This window comes from Gymnoscopelus braueri (assembly GCF_963280865.1).
Source record: "Gymnoscopelus braueri genome assembly, chromosome: 2".
NCBI lineage: Eukaryota > Metazoa > Chordata > Actinopteri > Myctophiformes > Myctophidae > Gymnoscopelus > Gymnoscopelus braueri.
The window spans coordinates 39,679,793-39,694,527 of NC_137604.1; positions in this window are offsets into that span (position 1 = coordinate 39,679,793).

Below are 14,735 nucleotides of genomic sequence, written 5' to 3' on the forward strand. Positions count from 1 at the left end.
GTCAAAGGGGGGCGCTATAGCAATTTTTTTATATATGCAAAACTTTAAACAGGCAAAAGTGTGCCTTGACTCATGAGGAACACATCTATCACTTTGACCAGTAAGCTCCGCCCTTAGATTTTCCGCCATATTGAGCAGTTTGAAAAACCCAGGATTTCTGAGCAATTTGCGTGAAACTGTGTAATCTCTGTGAGCTCCTTTTTCACCAGTTCAGGTCTATTGGTCCAATGGCTGATTGCTAAACCATCTGCCTTGCAACCACAGGGTCACCGGTTCAAGTCCCACCTCATGCAGACTTCATTTCAATTGCATTGCAAACAACATGACTATATAAATGTGTAATTGTTAAATATAACATGAAATGCTTATTTTAGAGTAGTTATTTTCAATGTATGATGTACTTCATTACCCATTTTGTTTAGTTTTGTTGGATTCTCCTTTCTCACTGACTTAGTCTGTGGATTGAATAGCTCAATCAGTAAAGTGTTACCCTCTTGTTCTGAAGGTCCCTGGTTCAAACCCCAGTCAATGCAGGTTATATTTAAATTGCATTGTACAAAACATGACCCTGTTAATTGAGACATGTGCAATAAAAAAAAAATAACATGAAATGCTTTTTTGAGAGTAGTTGTTTTTTATGTATGCCTATGACATACTTTCTTGTGAAAATAGCCGATCTACAATCTCACAACTTTTCAGATAGCAACGCGTTGTGAGCTTGTAGATCGACTATTTTCACTAGTTTCCATTCCGAGGAGACAAAAAAAATCTTTATTGGTAAATGTTTTGTGAACCAGTGATCTAGAGTAGTTAGCGAAACAGAGGCTTGGTTCTTAAAGGTTCTATGACATTCATTTTCACTTTTTTTATTTTTTATGTTTTTTGGGGGGTTTTATGACCTCAATTACACCCAAAAAATCTGAACTTTGAACATTCAGTGGATTTTCTGTGGTCTGGGGTTTTCTGAATAATTAGGCTGAAAAGTAATCTGAGCTTGGCCCTTCGGCAGTGAGGTCACAGCCGATTAATCCCGCCCACTCTCCTCCTCGCCCCTCCCCTCCCCTATCCTTTCCTTTGGGGGGGGGGGGGGGGGGGGCGGAGCACAGGCGATGATTGACAGGCAAAATCCCTCACCAGCGACACCCGCAGGCAAAGATTTCTTTTTTCATTGCAGTTGGAATTTTTTGTTAAAACTTTCTGTACACGTTTGAAGGACCATGACAAAGACTTTTAATGTGTGGTAAAACTGAACGTCATGAAACCTTTAATGGACGGAAAAAAGTATAGATATCAACAGACACCATCAGGGAGGCCATATCTCTAGCTCAATGAGAAGAGAGGCAGCCTGTGAGTCCATAGATCGCTGGTTCGATCCCTGTCCCGACAATGTGTTGAGGTGATCATCATTTGGAATTCTTAGTTTTAAATAGTGTTTCTTGGGGTTAGGTTTAGGCGTTGTTTTACTGAGGTTAAGGTTAGTGAGGGTGGGTGTAGAAAAGAGTCATCTAGTCAGCAACCTTCCTAGCCTGGCTCCACCCCCTGAATCCTTTGCCTAGCATTCAGGGTCTGGTGACGCTTTCGAAGGCGGGTGTTTCTCGGTTGAAAATCTGTACGACGAATCGGGATCGGGACAATCCAGTATGAACCAATCGCGTTGGTTCATAGTGGAGTCCCACTTTGGCCACGCCCCCATCTCAGAACTCCGCTGCATTGAGAGGGCTTTCAGACTGAATAATGGAGTGAAACGAAATGAAAATTCAGGCTGAGTGTCAGGCTACAACCTTCCCCCTATTCCTATGGATTGGATCCACCCCTCTCACCTGCTCTCACTCATCACCAATCACACCTGTCTTCACTCACAACTCATTAGTGGCCTGGTGGCTTTTTCTTTGAAATAATGTGTAGTTTTTCAAATATTGAACTTTAAGCGCCCAATATGCCACGTTATTGGCCATGGCCATTTAAAGGGTAGCAACATTAACAAACACATGAGCCTATACCTGTAACAATGCTCTATACAACAGGGAACCAGATTACCAGTCCACGTAAGAGCAGTGAACAAGGAAAAACTTCATTCATGTATTATGCTCCACACAAATGGAACAAACTTCAGGACTCTCTGAAACTGGTGCGATTGGTCTCAATAGAGACATTCAGGGTACTTCTTGAGGACACACTACATAGTGACTGCACCTGTTTCATGTAACACTGTGTATTTGCATCTGATTTTTAAATCTCTGTGTTGTTATCCATATCCTCACTGTATTGTCTGATTAACCGCCTTTTGCGATTATTTTGATGTTTTATGCTTCTGCTTTTCTTTTTTGCTTTATTGTTAAATTAGTGTGACATTGTAATGTGATTCAAATTTTTGTTATCAGGGCGTCCTTGAAAAAGAGAGCTTGCTCTCAATGGGTTTCCCTGAATAAATAAAGGAAAAAGAAAGAAAGAAAGAAAGAATGAATATAACTCAGTGTCTACTAACCAAATGAACCTTATAGTTCATTATAACTCAGTGTCTACTAACCAAATGAACCTTATAATTGATATAACTCAGTGTCTACTAACTAAATGAACCTTATAGTTGATATAACTCACTAACCAAAGGAACCTTATAGTTTATATAACTCAGTGTCTACTAACCAAAGGAACCTTATAGTTCATATAACTCAGTGTCTACTAACCAAAGGAACCTTATCGGGCCCGGCGCCACGGGGGTGCCTGGCACCCTCAGTTTCAAATTGTGCCCCCTCAGTTTATGTTTTAAATTTATAATTTTTTTGGAAATAATTTTTTTATAATATTTTTTTTGATAACAAAATCGGTAAAATCAGGCAAAAATAAGAATTAAAATATAGCTGCAAGCAGCGATAATACGGGGCCAGTGATTGCAGAGAGAAGAAAGATCGAACCGGTGACCTCCAGACTCACAGGCTGCCTTTTTTCTCATTGAGCTAGAGATATGATATCCCTGGGAGTGTCTGTTGATATATATGTCTTTCCGTCCCTGATGAACCAAGCCTCTGTTTTGCTAACTACTCTAGATCACTGGTTCCCTAACCATCTACCGATGTAGAAATTCTCCTCGGAACCGAAACTGGTGAAAGTAGCCGATCGTGATAGATGTGTTCCTCATGAGTCAAGGCACATGTGTAAGCAGGTTTAATGGCTGTCGGCCAAACGAGGCATGACTTTTGCCTATTTAAAGTTTGCATTTTCCAAAAATTGCTATAGCGCCCCCGTTTGACCAATTGGAGTAAGATTGGTTTCAGTGATTTTGGAATGACCCTCTACATTACTGCAAATTTTCAAAGAAATGTGAGTCTGCATGTAAGTGTTAGGGGCAGATGAATAATTGTCATAAAACTGCAATATTCATTGGCTCATTAAAGCTTAATTTTTTCACTTAGAAAAAATCTGCTCCCAACGTTTTGTCGGCATAGGTCCAAAGCTCATGTGTAAAACGTTTTGTGCAGATTACTCAAAAATCCCAGGAGGAGATAGGTTTGAACTGTTTTTCATAAAATTCAAAATGGTGGGTGATCTAAAGGTCAAAGGTCAAAAGAGTCAGAGTGTTAAAGTTGTTCATCATGAGTAGACGCATGTGTGTATCAAAGTTTCATGGCTGTAGGTCAAACAGGGCAATGAGGGCATGAGTTGTACCTGTTCAAAGTTGGCATTTTCAATTGAGTGCTATAGCGCCACCTTTTGACGAAAGATTGTGAGAATTATTTCTTGAAAGTTTTTCATGACCATCTACCATATGGCCGAGTTTCGTAAAAAGCGTATGCACGGTTCAGCCAGAACTGCGAAAAGTGGCAGAAGAAGAAGAAGAAACAGAATAATGCCAATATCAAAACGGAGCCATACTGGCAGCCTGGCCCCGTAATAACATAAGCCTAACCCTAACCCTAATCCTAAAACCGAAATAAAGTAACAAAAAAACGCCCCAAAACGGACAAAATCCACCCAATAACCGCACATTTTCGCACGCACGGGTCGGGACACATGCACGCGCGCTTCGCGTGCGTGCATGCGTCGCCACTGGTGTGCACCCTCACAATTTTCAACTGCACCCTTAGTCATTTCATCCTGGCGCCGGGCCTGAACCTTATAGTTCATATAACTCAGTGTCTACTCACCATTTGCAGGAATCCAACATTCCCCTCATGAACACAACAGTTATAAACACACTCATGCTTATGGTTTTATTAAAGTAATCATTTGAATACAATGATATTGATAATCATAAATGATCAAACACAATGATTGTGAGGAGAAGGAAGATGATATACCGTAGGCACAAATGGTTTATATAAGATTCTATACTGTAGGCACAAATGGTTTAAGGCAGGGGTTCTCAAACGGTTTCATATCAGGGACCACTAAATTGCTACGTTTTTTTTCAGATGGGGTGGACCCCCATCTGAAAATAAGATTTGCATCATTAAAATCTTCAGAAACGATTCCAGATCTTTCAAACAAAACCGATCTACAAGCTAAAGGTAAGTTACAACTTAAAGGAGAGATCCGCCAATTTTAAGTGTTATCTTTGATGTGTCGCTAATCACTCACCATCATTGAAAGGGACGTTGAGTTATTTCAGAGAGTCCCGTGTCCTGCAGTCTGTCGACCCCCTCCGTTGGCATAATGGGAGCCTGTGTAAGAGTGAAAATCGTCTATTATAACCGATGCAAAGTTAGTATTTTCTCTACTACTGCTCATTGTGGAGTCTCATGATACTCAAACGTGCACTGAATGTCGCGAACGAGCTAACGTTCATGCAGAACGAGATGATGCTGGTTGCTTACTTCTTCCACAGACGCCAGGTTCTGTGGAAGAAGTAAGCAACCAGCGTCGTCTAGTTCTGCACGAACGATAACTCGTGCGCGACTTTCAGTGCATGTTTGAGTATCATGAGACTCCACAATGAGCAGTAGTAGAGAAAAAACTAACTTTGCATCGTTCAGACTGCAGGACACAGGACTCTCTGGAATAACTCAACGTCCATTTCAATGATGGTGAGTGATTAGCGACACATCAAAGATAACACTTAAAATGTCCGGATCTCTCCTTTAAAGTGGATTTTGATGCTATAACACATTTTGCTGGGGAGCCCCTGGAACCCCCTCAAGGACCCCTGGGGGTCCCCAGGGGTCAAGCTTAAAACCTAGACCCAACTTTGAGAACCACTGCTACAAGGAATACATGCTCACTTTGCCCACTTTATTGTGCTTAAAGGAGCACTTCACTCATTTTCAACCTTATCTTCATGTAATTGGTCCTCATTAATGCTCATTATAATATGACATAATTTCTGTCTACTCACTCTGTGTCTCAGAGGAGGGCTGTGGACAGTTCAGAAACAAGCCTACCAGTGACATCATAGATGGGGAGTCCAAGCTAAAATGCTGGCATTCTATTCCTGGAAAGTTAGCATGCTATAGAAGCCATTGTTCTTGCATTAATAACAGTAAATACAGTTTGAAATCACATTTGAAATGACCAAACCTATACCAATGATGTTACTGGTAGGCAGGTTTCTGAACTGTCCACAGCCCTCCTCTGAGACACAGAGTGAGTACTCAGAAATGGTGCCATATTATAATGAGCATTAGTGAGAACCAATTATGTCTTTTCCTGATTGGTTGATATTTATATCAAAAGCCCCAGACAGTTTTAATAAATGCCCCACACATTTTCAAAGTAAAAGCTCCAGATATTGTTTTTCTAAATGAAAGCTCCCGACATCATGTTTCACAATAAAAGCTATCGTTTTCAAAATACATTCCCCAAACCCAGTTAAAAAAATAAAATAAAAAATTTAACAATCCCCAAATATAGTTTTTCAAAATAAAATCCCCTCACATCGTGTTTGCTCCAGACATCATGTTTTACAAATCCAGTTATTCTAAAAATAAGCTCAAAAGATAGTCCCTTTTTTTCTTTTCAAAATGAAACCCCCTCAGGGAGCGGTCCCACCGCACTTTTATTTTACCTCTGGGTCGGAATCTGCCAATGGTTTGTCACTGCAAATGCGTGGATTCATGGTCATTTTTTCCAAGAATCCACGCATTTGCATTGACAAAGCTTTGCAGATTCCGCCCCTGAGGTAAAATAAAAGTGCGGAAAGTCCCATACATCAATAACAATCTCCAAAAAGTGTTTTTCAAAATAAAAGCATTAACATAGTTGTCCCCAGATGTAGTATTTATTTTTTCAAAATATAAGCCTAAAGATATTGTTTAAAAAAAAATAAAAGTTACAAATCCAGTTTTTTTTTTATTAAATTTTTTAAAGGAAAAAGATACTAACTCTTGGGGTGCTATATAAAGAACGAAGAGTCTCTTTAGAATATCAACTTTTTACTGTTTTCATTCAACGTGTACAACCGGCAAACTCAGTACAACAACAACAACAACAACATTTCTTCTTCTCTCCACTTTCTTCCCTCCCTCTCTCGCTCCCCCTACTGCTACGCATAGGAACTTTTCAGTCTTACATTCACTCCCCCTCCCATCAAGAAATGTCCACATTTCTCACTGACCATGAGAACCATGAAAAGACAATTAATACAAAACATGAACCACACATTAACATTAGCAACTACTGGTCAGCCTGTGCGAAAATTGGCAAAATAGAAAAAAATATTGCATTCACAAGATACAGTAACATCATGTGTACATCATGCTTAAATTCTTCTTCTTTTATTTTGATTTTTTTTTAACCACAAGGTCGTTTAACGACTCAAAACAACACAAAGTCCTGTAAGTAACGAGGCGTGCCTCTCAGTCTCTGACTCCTAGGGGCAGGCACCGACTGTGCAGGAGGCCCCTGTGGCGCCCCAGGTACCGTAACAGTAGTAGGAGATGCAATGGGGCTAGAGGCCGGGGCCGGAGCTCGAGGCGACATCGGGGCCGGGGCAGAGGCAAGGGCCAGTGCTGTGGTCTGAGGTGAAACGGGGGCAGGGGCAATGGCCATCCTCGGGGCCTGGGGTAGAACAGGGGCAGGGGCCGGCCGTGGCCACTGGTCCCAAACAGGCGTAGTCTGTAGTGGCAAGGACCCTGAGAGAGGCAAGTCGCTGGCGAGTGAACCTCTGTAGTAGGGGCGGGAGTAGTCATCGTCACACCCCGCCTAAGCCGACTCGTGGGGGACACATAAGGCTTAAGTCGATTAAAATGGACCACCCTGTGTTTGGCCAGCGGGTTGTCCGCCTCACGTATTTCAAAGGTGACTGGGGGGTAGCCCTGGGCCGCTTCAAGTTGCCTCAGGACCACATAGGGGCCAAGCCAACAGGGCGCTATTTTGTTGCGAGAGCGGGCTGGGTCAGTCACCATCACCAACTCTCCCACACTGTAAGGGGCATACTTCTCCCGCCTATCATAGTAGTGTTTCTGCTGTTCCTTCTTTACGCCACTGAACTCCTGCACATCTTGCACAGCTCGTTGCAGTCTCTGCCGCAGGGAAGCTGCGTAGTCGGCTGAGGTCCCTGGTGTGTAGTCATTGAGGACGTCGATCACCAGGTTAGCGTCACGTCCGTGGACCAGGAAGAACGGACTCAACCCGGTACTTGTGTTGTAGGCCAGTTCTATTTGGTGCAGGTGGTCATCCCAATCAAAACCTCTGTCGACAAGGATTTCGCTATTTCATTCTTGAGGGTGCGGTTGAAGCGCTCAACCCCCCCATCGCACTCAGGGTGATATGGTGATGTGCGCAGTTTATGGATTCCCAGGTGCACACAGAGAGTTTTCACTAGGTCAGACTCAAACTGTCTTCCCTGGTCAGACAAAATGGCTCCTGGCACCCCATGTTGCCTGATGTACTGTTCAAACAGGCATCGGGCGACAGCCACAGCAGTCTGTTCACGTAGGGGGTAGAGATTCACAAATCTGGAAAACAAGTCCATAACAACCAGCACATAACGATTGCCCCTCTTTGACGTTGCGAGCTCAGTGATATCTGCAGCGACGATTTGGAAAGGCTGGGAGGGTGTGATGGGGACTAAAGGGGCTTGCTGGCGTGGCACCGGGGACCGCCTGGACTGACAGGTTGAACACTGTCGGCAATGGGCCAGTATGTCTTCAGCCATCTGAGGCCAATAGAAGGACATAGTTGCTCGAATATATGTCTTCTCATATCCGTAGTGACCCGCCAATGGGTGTCCATGGACATGTTCCAGTACCTGAGGGATGAGGTCCTGTGGGACCACTACTTGAAGAAGAGGTTTGTGTGTAGAAGGGTGGCAAATCTGGCGGACAAGGAGGCCGTCAGCCACTGAGAGTCGGCCAAACTGTGCCCACAACTTACGTAGAGTAGGCGGGGCAGTACGTATCTTCCCCGGTGGGGGTCTCTGTCCTTCTTCCAGCCATGTGACAACGATCCGCAATTCAGGGTCCGCCTGCTGTTTTTCTCCAAGGGCCCAGTCATCCGCTTGAATGTGGAGAAGATTGGGCCTCGGTAACAGGGGCTCTAGAGTGGGGGATGATGTAGCAAGACACACTGAAGTGGGTCTTGTGTCTGCTTGTGGTGGTGAGGTCTGTGTGGCGCTGTGTGACACTTTCCGTTGAGCTGCCACTTCACACGTATCTGATTCTGGACGTCGTGACATGGCGTCCGCATTGAGGTGCTTTGCACCCTCCTTGTGAATAATGTGCCAGTTGTAAACATCAAGTTCCACTGCCCAACGTGCCCTACGGCCGGTGGGGTCATTGTCCAGGGGCATTTTTCGTAGTCCCACCAGAGGCCGGTGGTCAGTGATGATAGTGAAGGGATGGCAGGCTAAGTAATGCTTAAAGTGTCGTACTGACCAGACAATTGCATAAAGTTCACGGTCAAAAGTGGACCACTTACGTTCTGGCCCATTGAGCGTGTGGCTAGCATAAGAAATCACTTGTTCCCGTTCTTCCAATTTCTGTGCCAATACCGCTCCAACGGCATGCTGGGATGCGTCTGTGTAGAGAAGGAAAGGTTCCTCCAGGCGTGGGAACGCCTTGACTGGAGGACTTGTGAGTTTGTCCTTAAGTATGTCAAACGCCACCTGGGGCACGCAGCAGACCACACAAAGGGCACCGCTTTATGAGTAAGGTGGTGTAATGGTTCTGCAATGTCTGCGAACCCCCCTATGAACCTGCGATAGTAGGAGCAGATACCAAGGAATGCTCTGACCTCTGTGGGGGAACGAGGGGTGGGCCACGAGCGAAGCTTGTCTGTGTTGGATGGGTCAGGGCACACGCCATCCCTGGAGACCACATGGCCCAGGAAAGTAACGGAGGCATTGGCCAGGTGACATTTTGAGGGTTTCAGCTTGAGTCCTGCTGCCCTGAACAGTTCCAGTACGGCCCTGAGGTGTTGCAGGTGCTCCTCAAAGTCTTTGCTGTAAATGATAATATCGTCTAGATATATCAGGCAGGTGCTCCAGTGCAAGCCACGCAGCACCAATTCCATCAGCCTCTGAAAGCTAGGAGCTGCATTACAGAGGCCCATGGGCATAGTCCGGAATTGGTATAGACCGGCACCGGTGGAAAAGGCAGTCTTTTCTTTGTCATCTGGTGGACAGGTATCTGCCAATAGCCTGAAGTAAGGTCCACTGTGCTGAAGATTTCCGCTCCTGAGAGTCTGTCTAAAGTGTCATCCACCCGAGGTAGGGGGTGAGAATCTTTAACTGTGACTGCATTAAGACCCCTGAAGTCCACGCAGAACCTGTACGTGCCATCCTTCTTCTTTATCAGCACCACTGGTGCCGACCATGGGCTATGAGATTCCTCAATCACTCCTTGCTCGAGTAACATGTCGATTTCTGCATGAATGATAGCCTGTTTTGCTGGCGAGGTGCGATAAGCACGTTTCTTTACGGGTTTGGCCTCCCCCGTGTCGATACGGTGCTCCACCAGATTTGTGTGCCCATAATCATGTGAATGTATACTGAAGACATCCGAATAATCTGCCATTAGTGACTGCAGTTGCTCTTTCTGAGCTGGTGTACGGCATGCGTCTCCCACATTGACTTGGGGCATTGTGGTATATTGACAGTCATTGGTTTTGGGAAAAGTGAGAGGCTCGGACTCCACCACTGTATAGCTCTCCTGTTGACGTCCTAGTAGGGGATGGAACTGCCCCAAGTTCTGTCCCTTTTTTAGGTGAATGGGTTGTGTGGAGGGGTTGGCCACCCTCACTGTAGCGATGCCATGTGTCACTGTTGTGAGCGCCCTTGCCACCGCCAACCCTGTGGTGTCAGTCTGAGACGGTTCCAGAAAAGTTACATAGTTCTGAGCCACAGGGGAAGGAGACTTAACTAAGTCGACTGTGGCAGTCACCACCACCTCTGACAATGGTGGCACAATCACTGGGGCGGCACTCACTGCATTACACTGCAAGGGGATAAGGTTTGACATGTTCAATAGTGGCTCCTGGTGGCCATACAAGGACATACATTGGGTAGCAAAGTCAATGACAATGTTATTTTCGACCATAAAGTCCAACCCCAGGATGGCAGAATAATTAGCCATCCATGCCACCCTGAATTCCTGCTGCATCATGTGTGGACCAATCCGCAACTGAGCGGTGAGGGAACCCAGTATATCTAAAGGGTGCCCGGTCACTCCTGATGCCAGAACAAATGACTTGAGCATAGGGCGGGAACATAAAGCTGGTACTGCGTGACGGAATGTGATAATAGAAATATCCGACCCTGAATCTATCAGAATATTCACCTCTGCACCTTCTATCACTGCTCGGATAATTGCTGTGCGATTGTCATATTTGTCTGGATGGACCATGTGTATGGTAGGAGCTGTCATTCGGTCCCTAATGGCAGCTAATACTCGTTTCCCTGAAACCTGTCCCCATCTCTCTCCCTCTGTGCTCCGGGAGAGTTGAATCGCATGCGGCGACCTGGGGAGGTGGGGCGTGGCGTGGCATGTCCTGTCTGTCTGACTGTCGCGGTGCCGGGGGGGTAAGAGCACGCTCCGCACCCCATACTCTGGGTGAGGATGCCCGGCCCCTGTAAGGCGAATCACCATAGCGTGTGGTGCCACATGCGCAGTCATCGCGGCGTGTTGCTGTACGGCCTCTAGAGTAGTCGTCATGGTCATGTGGGGAATAACGTGGAGATGGAGAATATTCACGTCTCCTCTGTGGCATGTTGCGAGCCCCATAGTGATCATAGCTGTCACGGCGGGCAGGTGCACTGTGGTCATAGTATTCATTTCGGCGAGGGGAGTACTCCCGCCGGTCAGGTCTGTCTCTAGCAATGTAACGCATGTCATACTGAGGCTCTTTTTTTGACACTGTATTAACCTCCAGCTGCAGCCGTGCCACCCGCAGATGCCCTCAGAACGCATTCCAATGCTTATAAGTCACATCTGCCGTGCCACCCGGTCTGACAGGTACCCCAGCTGGTCATCTGTGCGCCTATGCTGCTGCTGCTTAATATCCCTTATGTCTGCCTGCATTTGGGCAATGGCTGCTGCTACGTTTGTCCCTGTATTTGGGGCAGGTAGTATGTTGGGGGGGTTGTGACAGACATGAGTTGGCAGGGGGAGTTAATGTTAAGCGCAAGCTGGGCACGCTCGCACTGAGCTGCAATTTTCAAAGCTGAGTCCACAGCAGTGGCACCATGCTCATGTATCTTTAGCTGTAAGGATGAGTCCAGCCCTGCTACAAATCTTCTGAATAGTTCACACTTCTTAGCCTCCATGCCATAATTAGGGAACGCTTCCTCCACTAAACAAGACAGATCTGCTAAGTACAGCTCCAAAGGCTCGTTAGGTTTGCGGGCCGTGCTGTAAAATAGGTCTGGAACGTTGCCAAAAACTGCGCCCGTCCAAAAACTGCAGCCAGACGTTCTTTAATTTTTTCATAATCATCCTTGATGTCAGTAGGAAGGCTCTGCCAATAGGCAAATGCTGGCCCACACAATCTAGCAGGTAAAAGTTTAGCTTTGTTTACCTGTGATGAAGACACATTGACTGCTACTTCAAACTGTGTAATCCAGAAGTTAAATGATTCATCTCCGTCCCCAGTAAAGGCGGCTGGTAATTCCAGCCGGAACGGCAAATCTGCTCTTGCAGGTGGGGCTGGTCCAGCCTCAGCTGGGGCTGCCGCTTGGTCCATTGTGGTGGGGGGGGGAGACGTGGGTTGTTGCCGACAAACTTGCTATGGAGCGCTTAGTGCTGCTTGAGCACTCACAAGTCCTTTTGTTTGTTTGTTTTTTCCGACGTTGAAACAGTGAGAAAATAATTCCTTTGGGCTGGTTCTTTAGCACCGCTGCCACCAGTATAACACTTGGGGTGCTATATAAAGAACGAGGAGTCTCTTTAGAATATCAACTTTGTACTGTTTTCATTCAACGTGTACAACCGGCAAACTCAGTACAACAACAACAACATTTCTTCTTCTATCCTGTTGGCGCATCAGCCATTACCAGCAAAGGTCTAGATAGCCTTGGACTAATACGGAGGAATAAAAGACGCCACACACTTGCATGTAGTTCACATGACACTGACTGAATCTCACGAGTGAGCAAGCCGTGATCTCTTTATTACCACCAGCTGTGTTAGTACAACCCCTACTGATTGTGATTGACAGATGACAATGATATGACGTCAGCATAAGAGCATTCAACATAGTCATGGTTCACAACAGTTCAACATATCCTCCCTCTCTCTTCATTTTCTTCCCTCCCTCTCTCGCTCCCCCTACTGCTGGCATAGGAACTTTTCAGTCTTACAATACCATGACATTTTGTTTGACATATTAACGTTATATTCTCATTAAAGTCTTGCCAAATATTTGGTACCACCTGCAATATCCCCACAGCCCAGCAGGGGGCGCCGGCCCACGGTCTGTCTGTCATGTTCTTTTGTTTTCTTTTTTTCTTTAATACCCCCCTTTTCTCCCCAATTTAGTCGTGTGTTGTCACTGGGGATGGAGCTCGAAAACCGGGTCCATTATATACCCGGGCATGAATTTATCGAGACCCGGGTATCGATAAGCTTTGGGCTTGTCGAGCCTGTTATCGAGTGCAGTGGCCCATGACGTCATGTCTAAACTATCAAAACAAGAGGCGATCAAGAAATAAATCTAATCACCCACGCTGGCACAAACATGTCGGTCTAAAAGTGTATTGATAGCTGCAAGTTGTGCCAAACAGCGCTGCCCGGGGAAACAAGGAAGAGGAATTTAATTGGCTCACTACATAACTATTTTAAGGGGACTGTAAAGGTCCTTACACACCGGCGAATATGCAAATATACGCAAAATTCTGACTCGTTCCGAATAATTAAAAGACGCTTTTTCGCTTCGCGAAACTGATGTGGACGCTTGCATTGACTTTATAAGGTTTAAAAAAAAAACGTATTTATTCGCATGAAGAATTCGCCCCGGTGTGTAAGGACCTTAAGCGTCCATTTGGTTCCATTTGTACACTCGGGTGGTTGAGTCGTTGTTGTGTTTACATGTGCGGTGCAGCGGTGAAACAATGGCGTTAACGAGTGAAACGCTCAAAAGTTTCACTCGTCCTCTTCTACCCAAGGTAGCAAGTCTCCGTTGACAATTTTAATAATCCAATTGATAATAATCCGTTTGGGATCTCCCTGTGAATGAATAATTAACTAGTGTTGCTTGAGCGTGTCCGTCTTACTCTATCGTTGCCGAAAATGGCAGATCTACAAGCTCACAACGTGGTGCGAACAGACGCAGTGTGAGCTTGGAGATCGGCTATGTTTGGTGCGTGACACCGTCGTACGATGAAGTATAAATTGCGCTTTTAAAGTGACAGTACACACATTAACCGTTTCTTCAATATTATTTTCCAAAAGTAAAAAGGTCACTTGCCTTCTGTCTGTTAGAAAAGTACTGTATTTGAAGGCCCTAGTAAAATGTAGTGCGAGTGATATATTTTGGTTAAAACAAAGAAAAAAGAATAGAAAAAATAAATATGCATTTTTTGTTTATAAAGAGTTGAAGAGACATGGAGATTTTATAGTAATTATTACAGTACTATTCATAATATAAAGCCATTTAACACTTATTGCACATTATATGAATGGTTGTTTTAATGATAGGCAAAAATATTTTTAACTTTTGTCATCTTCATTTAATTTTAGATAGTGGTCAGCCACAAACTCACTGTCACAACTGGCCAATAAAAAAAGATACCGGTTCTGTTCAGAATTTTTCGTCTTTTTTCTTAATAATAGAAAAAGATCGATAGTGGGCTCGATAAAAGCTCGGTTCGATAAGCAGGATCGATAAGGTGCTCATTATCAATAAAAATTAACGAGCTCCATCCCTAGTTGTCACTACTGTTGTATCCTACTGACTCACCTGCCAGTGAGGAGCCCCCACCGGGAGGACCTAGAGGCTTCGTCCTACTCCTCCTCCCGCCCAACACTCCCTGCTGACAGGCTCCGCCCCCCCAGCCCATAGGAGTATGTACAGTGACAAATATCACACTCCTCCCCGCTCGGCTTCCCTCCCCCGAACACTGGTCAATCGTATTGGCGTAGACACTTGACAAAGCCACGCTGGATTCGAACCCACAACCTCCGTGGTGATGGGTAGGCAGTGTGTTCTAACTGTCTGAGCTCTCACTATGCTCACTGTCGAATGATACATGATAACTTATTCCAATGAAACTCTGAGGCTAATAATACATGACACACTTATTCTAATGAGACTCTGAGACTAATAATACATGACACACTTATTCTAATGAGACTCTGAGACAATGAGAG